This window comes from Octodon degus, unplaced genomic scaffold (assembly GCF_000260255.1).
Source record: "Octodon degus isolate 3935 unplaced genomic scaffold, OctDeg1.0 scaffold00049, whole genome shotgun sequence".
In the NCBI taxonomy this organism is placed as follows: domain Eukaryota; kingdom Metazoa; phylum Chordata; class Mammalia; order Rodentia; family Octodontidae; genus Octodon; species Octodon degus.
The window spans coordinates 1,254,014-1,265,993 of NW_004524625.1; the positions used below are offsets into that span (position 1 = coordinate 1,254,014).

General features: G+C 37.3%; 1 protein-coding gene across 2 annotated transcripts in view; it reads right to left on the bottom strand.

Annotated features, from left to right (window-relative positions):
- Uvrag (UV radiation resistance associated) overlaps positions 1–11,980 on the bottom strand; it is a 379,986-nt gene that overhangs the window by 365,655 nt on the left and 2,351 nt on the right. The window contains exon 2 of one of the 2 annotated variants that reach the window (XM_023716656.1): positions 7,091–7,170. The exons of the other annotated variant lie outside the window; for it this stretch is intronic. The gene's annotated coding sequence lies outside the window, so the exon portion shown is untranslated. The remainder of the gene's footprint in view (positions 1–7,090; positions 7,171–11,980) is intronic. 2 annotated transcript variants of the gene reach the window in all.

Below are 11,980 nucleotides of genomic sequence, written 5' to 3' on the forward strand. Positions count from 1 at the left end.
CCCTCTTTATCATTTCTTCTCAAAGTTTTTCATTTGGATTTTTTTGTGCTTCTACTTCCTTGGGACACACCATTAGGGTTTTCATTAAGGACCACTATTTTTTTCCAATGTGTATATCATAACTAAATCTTCTCTTTTTGAACAGCTTTCATTTTGTCTCATCAGTTTTGACTGTTGCCTTGCCTTTGGCACTTGATTTTAGGATCTTTTTGATTCTAGACACCTTTTAACTTCTTCCTTGATTTCTTCTGTGGCCCACTCGCTATTCAAGAATACATTGTTTAACGTCCACTTTCTTCTACAGTTGCTGTGGGTTCCTTTGCAGTTTAATTCTAGGTCCACTCTGTCATCACCTGAGCATTTCATGGGCTCATTTCAATTGCTTTGTGTTCACTTAAGCCTAGTCCACTGGATTATATTGGATTATTTTGCTAAATTCATGCAGCTACAATATTTGAATGGAAATGGCAAACCCATCTCTGACAAAACTAAAAAAAATGGGGGATATAAATGAATGACCATTTTGTAGAGAAAAAAAAATATATATATATATATATACACGCAAAATAGTATAGATATACAGCTACTTTCTTAGTTCAATGAGAAGAAAGTTTTGAACTAATAGTGTTTAGACAAGATATCATGTCTGCATCTTGAGCTATGAATAACTACTATAAAGAACAATATGCAACGTATCAATTATTGTAACTATACTACCAAACCGTTTTGAAACTAACTCATTGCTACTTCTTTCTCTACAAAATTATTAAAAAATAAAAAAGCAATGCAGAAATCAATTAATCATTTCCACCGATAACCACATTTCTCTTTTGACACCTCTAACCGTTTTTGCCATGTGAGTTCTTAAAGCATTTTATTTTTTTAAAAAGCATTTTATATCGTAAGTTTTTCTTTCACAGCTTCTGAGCTTTGTATCAAACCTTTGAGACTATAAAGTAATAAAAATTTTTAAAAACCCTTTCCAAAAGTTACCATATAGGTCTTCTTACTACATAACTATCTAGTACTATATTACTATTAAATATATTTAAAAGTCTATATTAAAGGAATATTTACTTGCCTTAAGAAGCTGCAAAATCATAGTCACATTACAGAAAAAGTACAGCAGAGACTAATTTTGTATCTGGCATACAGAAGAAATGTAATACCAATTAACTAAATTCTCAGTTTTAGAGGGGTGCTGACGAATGCACTCTGGGCTGTACACATGCTAAGTACACACTTAGCCACTGGGCTATACCTGCCGTCCGAAATTTTCAATTTTAAAGCAATCTTAACTTTAAATAGTGTCAATTTGGGGCCGGGGAGATGGCTCAATGGAATAAGCGCTTCCCTGGCAAGCACAAGGGCCTGAGTTCAATCCTTGGTTCTGGAAAAAAAAAGAATTTGCACCTAGGGACCGGGGAGATGGCTCAGTAGAATAAGCGCTTTCCTGGCAAGCATAAGGAACTGAGTTCAATCCCTGGTTCCGCCAAAAAAACCAGTGTCTGTTTTATTTTTGTTGCAACTGTTTTTTAAATGTACTATATATATTTTTTTTTACCTTTTTAAAGAGGACCCTGGTTATTTAACATTTTTTACAAAACTTAAAGTAGGGCTGGGGAGATGGTTCAGTGGAATAAGCGCTTCTCTGGCAAGTGCAAGGGCCTGTGTTCAATCCCTGGTTCCACCACCACAAAAAAAAAACAAAACCTTAAAGTAGACCATCACACCCTGAAACTCCAAGTGCTTTTGAAACTCTTACTGCTCAGTCAGGCTAGCAGCTACCACTGTTCCTTAACACCACGCTGGACCACACGGCACAGACACTCTTCCCGCTTCTAGCTATGCTATGAAACCTGCAAAAGGGAATGCACAACTAAATTTGCTGAAATAACTTCTAAAAGTAAATAGTTAAAAACCTCTAAATGAAAGCCTAGGAGATATCCTGTAAGGTAAATTCATGCACTATACACAATTTTCTGTAGCACTTTCGGAGTTCACAAGTCTTTTTTAATTGGGCCTAGAAAAAGCATTTCCAAACATACTTCATAGAAAAAGAATTGTATAAACAGATCAATTTGACAAATGCTTCATATTAATATCTGACCCTAATTTCAATCCCTACCCTAGCAATGCTGCAAAGATTGGGTTAACCTACAGAGAAAAAATTTCTGATTAATCTGGTGTTTCCAAGGGCTGGCCAAACAGCTCAGTGGATTAAAACACCTGCAAGCAGGCACAGGGGCTGGGGGTTTGATCCCTGGGCCTGCCGTGCAGGCCTCAACCCCAGGGCATGCTGAGATGGCAATTGAGACTGGGTGTGATGGCATGCGACTGTAATTCCAGCTCTTAAACAGGTGGGTTAGTCCAATCTAGCAGTGAGACCCTGAACACCCTGCAGACCCTTCGCTAAAAATAAAAATAAATAAATAAAAATCTGGTGTTTCCCAAATTTATTACAGAGGCCCTTGTGGCCAAATCATATCCATTAAACAGCTTTATTTTATTTAATTTTCTAAATGTATTTTGTTCAGGGTCTCACTACACAGTTCAGACTTGTAGCGTTCCTCCTGTTTTCAGCCTCTCCAGCACTGGGATTACAGGTATACACCATCACGCCTGTTCTCGGTCAGCTTAGTGCGCCTGGGGGACAGGGACGGTGTAAGATGTTGTGCTAGGAATCAAATGCTGGTCCCTGGGCTTGCCTAAGCAGGCATTTAGTATGCTGAGATATCATGATGGACCAATTAAACAGCTTTAGATGTCAGAATTCTTTGCAAGAAATTCTGACCTATCTTGTCTATATAAATTAACCTTTTAGCCAGGTGTGGTTGTATATACCTGTAATCCCAGTACTTGGAAAGTTGAGGCAGGAGTACTGCTACCAATTGAAGGCCAGCCTGGGCTACACAGTAAATTCAGGGTCAGCCTGAATATAAACAAGACCCTGTCTCAAATTAATTAATGAAATTATTTATTCACATAATTCATACTACTTGAATTTATTTGTTTCTTGTTCATAATCTATGTAGGGGTCAACAAACTATGGCCCACAGGCAAGAAATACTGCTTATTTTTGTATGTGCTGCAAGATAAGAACTATTTTTACATGTTTAAATGTCTAAAGGTGGGGCTGGTGAGATGGCTCACTGGTCTAAAGCACCTACTTAGAACAAGCTAAGCTAAGCAAAACACAGGGACCGCGGTTCAATCCCCCAGCACCACATGCCAGACAGCCCTGCCCCTGGTGGGCTGAGCTGGCCACACACACAAAATGAATGAATGAATAAATAAATAAATAAATAATTCAAAATAAATAAATAAATAAATGTCTAAAGGTGATAAACATTAACAAATATCTCATGATAATTTAAAATTTCAGCATCTACAAGTATAGTTCAAGGGGAATACACCAAAACATTTTTATTTAAAAACTATACAGTGCCATTATACTGTAATGCCATTAACAGCAAAGTTCACTAATTGCTACAAAAACAGTACGACCTACAGAGGCTGAAACATTTGTTTACTCTCTGGCCCTTCAGCAGAAGTTTGCTAAATGCTGGTCTCTTACTCATTAGAAAGTAAGGTCCACCAGGCAAGGCCTTCGTCTTGATTACTGCTCTATTTCCAGCACCCAAACTGTTCTGGGCATTTATCAGCACTCATATTTATGGAATGTGAAGTACAATTAAAATGAACTTTAAGAAGCTAAACAAAATGAGTCATACTTTAAAAACTTCGTTCATATTAGTCAGCTTTCCCTTAGAACCCTAACACTAGTCCTACTACCTGAGATAAAGTTTAAAAAAGGAAAAGTTCATTTTGGGTTATAGTTTTGCAAGTTTTTGTCCATGGTTGATTGGCTTGTTGCTTTTAGACATGGTAAAACAACACATTCAGGTGGGAATGCGTGGTAGAGAAGGCTACTCACCTCATGACTCCTGGGAAATAAAAGGGAGAGGAAGAGGAGGAACCAGCTTCCCATAATCCCCTTCAAGAGTATACTTAAAAGCCAGGCATGGTTAGCACACACCTGTAATCTGAGCAACTGGGAAGCTGAGCCAGGATGCCTTGAGTTCAAAGCCAGCCAGCCCACACAATGAGTTCAAGGCCAGCATGAACTACATAGCAAGACACTGTCTCGAAGAGAAAGAGACAGACAGACAGACAGACAGACAGACAGACAGACAGCACGTGCATACTTCCAGGGACCTAATGTCCTGTCTCTAGACCCCGTCCTATCCCTAGACCCCAATCCTAAAGGTTGCACCACTTCCCTATAGCACCATGGGCTGGCAAGCAAGCCTTTTAACAAATGTGTTTTTAGGGGACACTCACCCAAATCACGCATCTTTCAATGGCAATGGACCTTATAGAATATCTTAATAATCAGATGAACATCACTAAGAAGAACAGCAATTCTTTCATCTATTAAATTAAATACCTTCCACATAGAATAAACTTCATTGAATCAGTTCTTAAAAAGAAGCCTGAGAGACCTACTTTTTGTACAATTCCATAATGGTAGCAACACTGTCCTGTAATGAGGATAGCCCTGAAAATATCTTTGATCTGTAATGAGTACCTGCCTCCCTGGGTGATCCACATTCTAAAAGAAAAATCAGAAAGCCTCTTTATGATGCCCAGTACCAACAACTTAGGACATTCTTTTTATTAAAAAAAGATGGCGAGGGGGCATGGCCCTAGCTCAGGCCTTTAAGTGGCTGCTTCCACAAAGCTCTCAGCCTCAGGATGCTGGAGTTCGAACCTCACAACTCTCCCGCTGGCCAAAAGTGCCCTGAAGCCATTCGAGGAAAAAAAAAAAAAAAAAAAAATCCTTATTGGGGCTGGTGAGATGGCTCAGTGGTCTAAAGCACCTACTTAGAACAAGCTCAGCAAAGCACAGGGACTGCGGTTCAATCCCCCAGCACCACATGCCAGCCAGCCCGCCCCCTGGTGGGCTGAGCTGGCCACACACACACACACATAAATAAATAAAATTAAAAAAAAAAGATGGCGGGCTGGCCAAATAGCTCAGCAAATTGAAGTGCCTGCTTAGGCAGACTCAGGGGCCAGGGGATTGGGCCTGCCATGCTGACCCCGTCCCCAGAGCCCACTGAGAAGGCAATTGAGACTGGGCATGCTTGCACGCGCCTAGAATCCCAGCACTTCGGCAGCTGTAAACAGGAAGACCACCACAAGTCTGATCTACGCAGTGAGACCCTATACACCCTATACGCTCTGTCCTAAATACAAAGAAAATGAAATTAAAAAGATGAAAGTTAAAAAACAATTTTTCTATAATTCTGAATAAGACTATTTTCATTTCATATTTTTAAAAGTTTCTAGGTTAGCTCTTACACAAGACTGATTGGAATGAGGAAGGAAATAATTCACATCCGCTGAAGGAGTTTTAGGTTGGCAGAAATAAGGCACAGTTTCAGATTCTGTCCTTAACATATTCAAAGAGGGTACTTTCTAATCATCTGTTGAATAAATGGTGCCTTGGTCCATTTTTCCTTCTTTGCACACCATTTTAAAGATTACTGAGATTTTTTTTCCTGGAAAAAAAAGGTAAGTCTAATACCCAATGTTACTTTTATATCTTTCCTCTTCCCCTTACCCTAGAGTCTACCCACAAACATTAAAAGTAGATTCAAGTTTCAACTTTCTGATATTCCTTACTATTTTCCAAAAAAGCCTGACTGCATCTTTTAGGACATTCTAAATATCATGATAGAAAGAAATGCCAGGTATTTAATGGATCAAAGAGCTGCATTCTAATACTCCTTAGGTGCAGATAACGAGCATTATCTGCCTCAGCTTCTTAGTAAACACATTTTACTAGAGCTTTCACGAAGAATAACTAAGATGTCTAACCTCACTGTTCTACAACAGTGCCCCATGTTACACAGAATAAAATTCCAGCCACTAAAATTCCAATCCCCAGATAGTTGCAGAAACTTAGAACTAGGATTTCTTAAGAATGTCTAAAAAAAAAAAAATTCAAAAGAGGACTGGTATGGTAGGTACCCAGGAACAAAACAGGAAGAGTGATCACTGGAACTCCAGATGAACATTCCAAAGTTTCATTCTAATTCACACCACAAAAAGAGGTGGGTGGAATCTCAGTGATTTGCTGTTAAAGTCTGAAACACAGCCACTATCATTTTAACTCTAGCCCCAAAGCACTAAAGCTGCAAGGATACTTAAGACCCCAAAGCTGTGTCAAAGCACAGAAATGCTTTAAGAAGTTCTCAACACATCCAGCCAACCACAGTGGAACTGCTCAAAAGACCCAGGTTCTGGTCACTTCTTCACCATAAACAAGATATGCAATACAGACTTGTTAAAGTAACACTCTACACAGGGGCCAGGGATGAGGCTTAGCGGAGTAAGTGCCTGCCTGGCAAGCACAGGGTCTCGACTTCAATCCCCAGTATTGGAAAAAAAAAAAAAAAAAAGTACTATTCTACACAAAGTCCTTGAAAGTTATGAATAAGTAAACAGACCCAGTCTGTGGCCAGCATACCTCTTCAGGTTTTACATCTATAAAATTCTATGATTCAAAATGCATGTTTCCACAGAAAACAAGATTATTTAACAGTAAACCAAGGAAGTACACTATGTATAATAAAAATCCATTGTTAAATTTTTTGTTCTCCAAGTGTTCTACCCTTACAATATAGGTAATCAAACTGCTAAAATACAAAGCATTGAAAAATGTAGCAAGACAAGGCATTCTGATGCTATAAACAAAGTAAAAAAAAACTACAATGTTACATTTCAAACTCTGAAAATAAATGTCTAGGATTGCTGCTGGAGGCCAGCCTGGACTACATAGTGAGTTCAAGGCCAGGCTGAATTACGAGAGAAAAAAAAAAAAAAATTAAGCCTTTTTTTTTTTTCCCCCCTAAAATACCTCTAGTTTATAATTGCAAATGCTAAAATGACAAGTACTTCTTGTTCTGCCAGAACTATCATGTTTGACAGGTAAAAAATACACAGCTTATCGAAATACACATTTGGAAACTACAAAAATCTAAATGTTCTCATTTCACTACACACTTTAGGCCCAACTTACTAGTTTCAATTCTGCTCTTGCTCTATTTCCAGTCAGTTTCACTTCTCAATTTTTCTGCCACAAGCTTAAGAATTGTGTTCCTGTGGAGAAATTTTTAAGTAAACAGTAAATGAGAACACAGCTTTTCCTTTCAAAAAAAAAAGAAAAACTAAATAGTTTCAGAGGGAAAAAAAAAAAAAGTAAAGAAACAGTGAGGGAAAAAAAACCACTTAAATTCCTGGTAGTGTTCTGTCATGTAAAAGTAATGATTTTAGGATGGTGATGTCCTAAGTTTCCAAAGCTTCCTCACAGTTGTATTTAAAAGAGCCACAGCACCTCAAACATTGCCATCATTTTATTTTACCAGTACACAACCACATATTGCATTTTTTTCTTTGAGTCACCGGGGTCTTGATAAATATATGCATAATGAATATTTATACCTGACATGGTGCTATGCTGCATGGGACACATGCTCCGAGGAAGTGCAGCTTTCCCCTTGACTTTGGTGAGTTTACCAACAGAACAACAATTTTTTTAAAAAATAAAAAGGTAATTGAATTAGATGTTTAAGTATATTTAAACTTTAGATATTTAAATATGTATCATATACTAAGTTACCCTCGAAATTTGGTCTTGTGCTTCCATCATTTCTCCTGTACATGTTTCAATCCTGTTCAGTCTGTTTAGGTTATACAATTTTTCATACAGTTTCTCAAGAGAAGAACTATGCAATAAAAAAAAAACAAGAACAAGAAGAAAAGAAGGAAAGAAAGGCAGGAAGGAGGAAAAGAACCAGGTAAGCAAGCTGTACTGAGTTCTTATCATGAAATCATCACAATGCTAAGTTGCAGGTACATACTGAAGGAAATAAGATATGAAGTACAGCTGGGTGTCGTGGTACCCAGCTGTAATCCCAGCACTTGGGAGACTGAGGCAGGAGGACTGCTGTGAGCCTGGGCTTCACAGTGGGCTCCAGGCCAGTCTTAACTACACACCATGACTCTGTGTCAAAAAATTAAAATTACACACACACACACACACACAGAGCACAAAGGTTCCAAATTCTGAAGTAACTTAAAACTTTTCAGGGGCTGGAGAGATGGCTCAGTGGTCTGGGGCACCTACTTGGAACAAGTTTAGCAAAGCATCGGGGACCGCGGTTCAATCCCCCAGCACCACATGCCAGCCAGCCTCGCCCCCTGGTGGGCTGAGCTGGCCACACACACACACCACACTCTCTCTCTCTCTCTCTCTCTCTCTCTCTCTCTCTCTCAAATAAATAAAAATTTAAAAAAATAAATAAATAAATAAAACTTTTCATCAGAACCCTCCAAAGACTTGATGGTACCAGAAAATGAGAATCAAGATATAAACTGAAGTCCCTATCTTGACTCTTTGGAACTTTAATAAGTTACCAAGACCTTAGATTTCTCCTACTGATATAAACCTCTCATGCAAAAGAATTCCAAATGCTTTATGTAGATATTTTGACCTTGCTGAAGTTTGGAACTGGAAAATGCCCCAAGAGCTGTGTTTTAAAACACCTGATCAACTTGGAGCTATAGTGAGATGGTGGAACCTTTACAGGTGGGGCCTAATGAATGGAAGCTTGGTTGCTGAGGAAGCCCTTGAAGGGAATACTGCAACCTCTAGCCCCTTTTTCTGTTTTTGCTTCCTGGCTACTACGAGGTGAATAGCCTTCCCCCAATCAAGTGTTCTCCTCATGCTGGTTAGTGTTGCCACAGGCCCAAATCCTCCGCAGCCATGAGCCAAAACAACCTTTTCTTTTTATAAATTGTTTCAGGTATTTGTTACAGCAACAGAAAGCTAGGAGTCTTTAAGAGGGTAGACATAAATAAATTTTCACTCTGTAAATGGAGGTTACATATAGTGACTTCCTTCCAGAAAACACAGTATCAAAGAGTAGATGGTATGAATAAATTACAAAAGAACAGGATACACACACACTACCTGTGGAACAATGATGTACAACGCTATCTCAGTTTAGGAACTCAATTTTCCTTATGATTCTGGTCACAGAATTCATACCATGATTCTGGTTGCAATTTGAGAATTAAGTTCATGAACCGAGGTAAAGAGCTATGTTCTTACTTACATAAAATTACAAAGATGGAAAATTTTAAGTAGTATCTTTTAACCACAATTTTTTTAAATTAAGGAAATCTGAGTAAACTATAGGAATTTAGTTCAACATTGCATCATTAACTACAACAAAAGTATCTACCATATTAGTAGAAGATACTGAGAACAGGGAAAAACATTATAAAGTACTGTGTATAGAAACTTTTTGTAGTATAGTCTCCATTTTTTTATAGCTGACTGCTCTTAAAAAAAAAAGCCTATAAAAAAAAATTTTGAGATAAATGCTAACAGCCCTAAGCCATCTCCCCATTAAAAAATAAAATTAAAAGATCTACAAATCAACAAATGAATGAGCAAACAATCAGAAAGAGTAAGGACATGAATAAGTAATTCATAAAAAATAAATTAAAATGCTAATTAAATATGTAAAGATATTTAAGTTCATAAAGCTGAATAAAGATAAACAGGATCATTTACTATGTCTGATATACAATAAATCTGTCTGGTATACAGTAACTATTACAGTGCCTAATATACAATAAATTTGCTAAAGTACAACTAATAATTAAAGAACAGTAGATTTAAATATATAAATAAATGAACACACACATATATGCATAGGTATGTGTGCTCTGTATTCATAAAATCAGGTTAGAAAACACTCAAAAAACTTATGATGCCCAAAGCTGGAAAAAATGTGGAGAAACAGGCCCTCTCATAATCTGTGGTAGGAATGTAAACAGACATATCCTTTTCAGGAAATAAAAAGCAGTTAGCCAGTATCTTTTAAAGTTCAGAAATTACTTATTTTATTTGATTCAGTAATTTCACTACTCAAAATCTGCCCTATAAAAGTAACAGTGGGAAGCTACTTGTATATGACTAACCACTGCAATGCTATCGTTGAAAAAACCTGCCTGGGGATATAGCTCAGCAATACAACCACCTGCCTGGCAAGTGCAAGGTTCTGAGTTTGATTCCCAGTACAAAAAAAAAAAAAAGGGAAAAACCTGAAATAATTCTCAAGTTCATTAATAGAGTATTAGTTTTAAAAAATCATTGAAAATATAGTAGATATACTGATATGGAAAACTATTCAAGAAAAAGATAAATCACAAAATTTTTTTAACTTTTTAAAAGGATAGGATTAAATCAGGTAAATACTTAATCTGATATCTTCCATTTATATTGCAAAAGAACCAAAATTGTATGCAAAGCTGAGCTCATATATATAAGCAAGTGCATTTTCTAGGAATTCAGAGCCTTTAACTGAATTAACAAAACATATGACCTACAAAAGAATCACAAAACAATCTCTGAAAATCCCCTGAGCTCTAAATATATAAGAAATGTAGTTAGGCTATATCCACATAAGAAAGCCTTTGTGAAAAAAAAAAACAAAAAAGAAAGCCTTTGTGGAGAAGAGAGATTTACTCAATTAAGCTTTTAAAACATATTTAGTGCCACTACTTCTCAAAAATCCTTTGAGATAAGGATTTTTACCTCAAAACTCCTAAGTCTAAGGGTGTGAAAGGATTTATTCTTCAGATGAGCCTGTATTCATTCACCAATTAATTATAAGCATCATCAAAAATTAAAGACAAAATAGTACCAAAAATGTGTAACTGTTCATACTGAAAATACAGTTAAAGATCACCAAAAAAGCAAAAAGAATAGCAACAGTTGGGGGGCTGATGTGGTCTATGTTCATCAGTACCCACACATATAAACAACGTTCAGGAGCTATACGGTTTTAACATTCTTTAAGATAAATGAACTTATAAGATAAGTTAGGCCTTACAGTTTTTACCCTTTAAGCATAAACAAATCCTTTTCTGGGGGCAGATGGGTCAACAAGAGCCATATTTCAGAAGTAATATTTTAAACGTTATAAGCACTCTGAGAGTCAGTGGGACTTAATGAAGACTCGCTGCCAAGGGCAAGGTGACAAGCTCGATCCCCAGTACCACAAAAAAAAAAAGAAAGAAAAGAAAAGAAAAAATAGCAGGGGAATTCTCCATTCTAAAACAAAGCCTTACAACAGTGGTTTTCAACCTGAAGTAATTTTGCCTCCTAATGGAAATGCATACATTTATTTACTTATTTATTTATTTGGTACAGGGTCTCGCTACACAGCTCAGACTCGCAGTGATCCTCCTGTCTCAGCCTCCCCTGTGCTGGGATTACAGGTGTGTGCCTCCGCCCCTGGTTTCATAGGCCTGCAGGGTGGCAGGGCACACAATACTGGTGAGCTATCTCCCAAGACCGTGAATGCATTTTTGCTTATTAGGACCAGGAAGGTACTGCTGGAATCTTCTGAGTCCAGAGGTGCAGCTCACTAACATAGCTTTTCCCCCTGCTCAAAATATCAACAGTCCTGAAGCTGAGTAACTCTGTTTTTAGGCAGGCTTGGAATCACTGACTCTCTACTCTGAAATAACCAACTTTATCACAGAAATGCTAAAAGTCACTGTTTTCTCACTTACTTAGAAATACTGACACCTTGCCAACTAGCTTAAGAGGTATTAAAATGTACAATTTTCAAAGTGCTATTTACAAGAAAAGTTCATAATGGGTTCCTTAGTTTACCCAAATCTTGGCAATTTTGCCAAAGCTGTATCAAAAAAATGACAATAAAACTAATACTAAGAAAAAATTTCTACACATACCTTCCCTATGACTCTCACAATAATGAAAGAAACTGGACATAAAAAAGAATGCATTTCTCATGTTTCTATTTATGTAAAGTTCAAGAAGACAAAAGCTGAGGGGGGCCAGGGAGATGGTTCAGTAGAATAAGTGCTT